Source organism: Sitophilus oryzae, unplaced genomic scaffold (genome assembly GCF_002938485.1).
Source record: "Sitophilus oryzae breed Bouriz unplaced genomic scaffold, Soryzae_2.0 scaffold_230_pilon_pilon, whole genome shotgun sequence".
NCBI classification, from domain to species: domain Eukaryota; kingdom Metazoa; phylum Arthropoda; class Insecta; order Coleoptera; family Curculionidae; genus Sitophilus; species Sitophilus oryzae.
In genome coordinates this window covers 1-3,721 of record NW_022146786.1, presented here as the reverse complement: position 1 = coordinate 3,721, position 3,721 = coordinate 1, and the positions used below count along the sequence as shown (strand labels likewise).

Below are 3,721 nucleotides of genomic sequence, written 5' to 3'. Positions count from 1 at the left end.
ATATATATAGAAGAAGATATTAGAACTAGACAATAGGTAGTACAACGTTGTAACTCCTGTTCAAAAATGTCTAATACAACTTTGGCATAAAATCATCTGAGGAGATAATATTTTACATTTTCAAAATATACATGGGATTTCCTATGTCCCATGTTTCGATGCACCACACGGTATAAGATATTTACCCCAATTTGTCAGTAACAAGATAAATTTATTTTTACAAAAATAATAAAAGATAACAAAACTTTATTAACTAAGCGGGATTAAACTTGTATGTTTTACGGTTTACTTTAATTTAGAAAATTGTTTTTCTTTTTGGTATTAAGAAATTTATATTTATAAACTTTTTCCTTTCATCCACAATCATTATTAAATTTATTGTCTTTCAGTGGGCATTTCAACCAAACAATAAAAGAAATACGTTTTCAGCATTAAATTTTGTTCAAATACCATATTGAGTTATTGTAACTTTTGTCTTTTTTAAATGTATAGAAAATAAATTGACTAATGAAAACAATAAAGTAACAAAACAAACTCAAGCTTTTGTAAAGCTTTGTAAGTCAAATACAACAGGGTCATATATAAATATTACTTTTATCAAATAACAAAATTATCAATAATTGATACGTATATTGAATATGATATTACATAAATAAAATAAGCAATATTAGAAAAGCATTGATTGATGACTATGTTGAAGTGTCTAGCCCTAGCACGCAACTATTAAGCTTGACCAATCAGGTTGGTTAGCGTGGTTATTTGAAGGGTGTTAATTGATTTGTGTTTGTCAAAAACTCTAACGTGATTGGTCGGGCTTAATAGTTGCATGCTAGGGCTAGACACAAGTCGACTATGTGACATTTATTATCGTTAGTTTTTTTAGAATTTTTGATGTGTTTGTAGTTTGTCCAGGGTTTTTTTTAATTAAAGAAGTGTAACTTACAGTAACTGTAGTTTTAGTTGAGGCGGTATCAATTTGTCGTCCAGTAACTCCTAGTAAAAACTCCAGTAAAATTGTGGTGTCATTTTGAAAGTCGATAGTATTGTTGACTTGAGATGCTAAATCAAATGCATAATCCCTTGCGCTAATATCTTGCATGTAACTGAATATACTTAAAGGACTGCCACTTTGCAAAATACCTCCTCTAAATAAACCTTAAGTAAAATAATATTATGATAATTTAAGTTTCATTCAGAACCTCGCACTTAGTGGAATAAATTAGTGGTTTCAATTACACTTTACACTTTTTAATGTACGATCATTCACAATATCTAAAAAACACAATTAAGATTAATAGAATATCCTAGCAACAGCTTGCGGTAGTCAGTTTGTTCCATAGAAAAAGCTTAATATTTAGCTTATAAAACAATCAACTTTTGACTTCTAACCAAAATTTCTCTTGACGGCTGATGTAATCATAGGCCAAAAATGATATTCTGACAAATTTGGAAGTATAATAAGTGGAAAAGTTAAAAGTTAGTTAATTTTGACGTTCTAAATGCTTACATTGAAATTAAAGGAACAAACGTAATAACAATAACGTCTACGCTAATTGAAACCACTAATTTATTCCAATAATTACGGGGTTCTGAATGATGCTTTAGTCTTTTTTACTAACAAAACATCTACTAACTATTAATGTTAAAATATAGACAAACTAATTATATTAGTTAATCAAATACGGGACTAAAACATTAGACTTTTTTATAGTCACAAGAAATAAGTTGTATAAGTTTGACAACTCTACCGGTTGTGTCTCAAAAGTGGTTTTATTTTTTGATAAAAAACCGAGATTTTGTATGTTGGTACATGACATAAATTACAATTGATTGACGTATTCGGTTGTTTTTGATCACTTTTCTGTTTCGACGGAAATTATTACAACTTTTGACATTTTCGCATATGCTTCATTTAACATGCGGTTTATAACGACAATTTGACTCGAGATACCAAGTGTATAGTACCAAATTATTCGTAAAATGCTTTCAATATGCTAATGAGCCACCCTTCTTCCATTTGAAAAAAATTAAGATATGCTTAAAAATACGATTTGAGCATCTTTTACATCTTAAACATTAGACGATGAAATCTATTTTTCCATGGTTCCTTAATTAAAAATTGAGTGTTTTTAACACAGTCTTAGCACTCTAGATTAAAAATTTGTTTCTTTAGCACTCGAGATAATAACGTTTGAATACGACAATCAATCCTAATTTATTTCATATATTAACATACCAAATCTCGTTTTTATCACAAAAATGTAAGAAAAGTTATAGGGGTGAGCCACTTTTGAGACGCACCCAGTATAAGTTGAATTATTACCTGTATAAGCATAAAGATAATATACATAAATTCAAAAGTTTTGTATCACCCTGAATATTCAAAAATAAACTTTCTTTTGTCAAGACTAGACTACAGACTAATTAATTCACAATTTTATTGAAAAATTGGTAATCACTCAGTGAATTGGTCAGCCACAAATCTTTGAGAGAGAATGACCTTCTTCAAGCAGAGTTACTATTCTTGCATTGTCAGTCTCACTTATTATGACAAGACGATTCATTTTCACACTCTAAATCGTGAAATTTGACTGGCTTTGCCATAATCACACTGAAAAGGCTGAATCGGATATCCTTGGAGTAAACATTTTTTACTACAAATATGATTTACATTGATAAATATTGACAAGCAAGCAGATAAACAATTATTTTCCTCGAAAAATTCTATCACATTAAAATAGAGTGATTTTTTTTGTACGAAGCAAAATTTTTTAATATATGTTTATGTTGGTGGCAGATGCCGAGAATTAGACATATGCCGATTGTAATTAAATATACCTACCTATATCCACAAAGTTACGCGGAAGAGTTTTGATTGCATTGATTTCAACTTCTATACAGAGGGTGTTAATCTTTTGTTATTATATTATATTAAAAAAAGATTAACCCCCTGGCAAATTTAGAATGGACAAATCGCCATATGTCTAATTATTTTGGACATTGGCCGAAATTCGGCATCTGCCTCCAACATGTATATGAGTTGAATTACTGTATGAGAATGGAAAATAATACTAAAAATTACCTTCGTTTTTCTTGTACAGTAACTGGTATCCTACTGAAGATCCTCCAGCACTTTGACCAAAAATAACAACTTTTTCTGAATCACCTCCAAATAAGTTTATGTTGTCATGAACCCACTGAAGTGCAAATGCTTGATCTTTTAGGCCAGCATTCCCTGATACCAGACCATCTTCTGTGGCCAAAAATCCAAATGGACCTTGAATTTAAAACTTTAGACAATAAAAAATAAATTCAAAAACGTACTGCCTAGAACGGATTAATTTAAGAAGAAATCGTAATCATCTTTTTTATTTTGTGAAACGTAATAATCTTTTTTATTAATCATTCATAGGACAAATTAACGCTCTGAAGGTAAATTTTAACTAAACTAGTGTTTCTGTATGCCCGGATTAAGGTACTCGGTCAGCAGATGTCACTGTCAGGTATAAGTTCATAATCAGGTCAAATTCTTTGGTCAAATCATAGATAAAAGACTTATACTATTAAATAGATAGGCAACTTATAATACATTTCAATTTTATTATACAAGGGCGCCTCTGGTAGACGGAGGAAGAAATACTAATGGAAGAGAGGAGTGCGGGGAAGGGGGGTTGTTTTAGTTAATTAAAAATAAATTTAGACATACATGTAAGAACACTTT

General features: G+C 30.0%; 1 long non-coding RNA gene across 1 annotated transcript; it reads right to left on the bottom strand.

Moving 5' to 3' along the window:
* Window positions 1-943: 943 nt before the first annotated feature.
* LOC115884390 lies at window positions 944-3,444 on the bottom strand. Its single transcript, XR_004050555.1, has 3 exons — window positions 3,325-3,444; window positions 3,083-3,277; window positions 944-1,155 (listed from the first exon to the last, which is right to left on the bottom strand). It is a non-coding gene; the product is annotated as an uncharacterized LOC115884390 (long non-coding RNA).
* Between the last annotated feature and the right edge of the window lie 277 nt (window positions 3,445-3,721).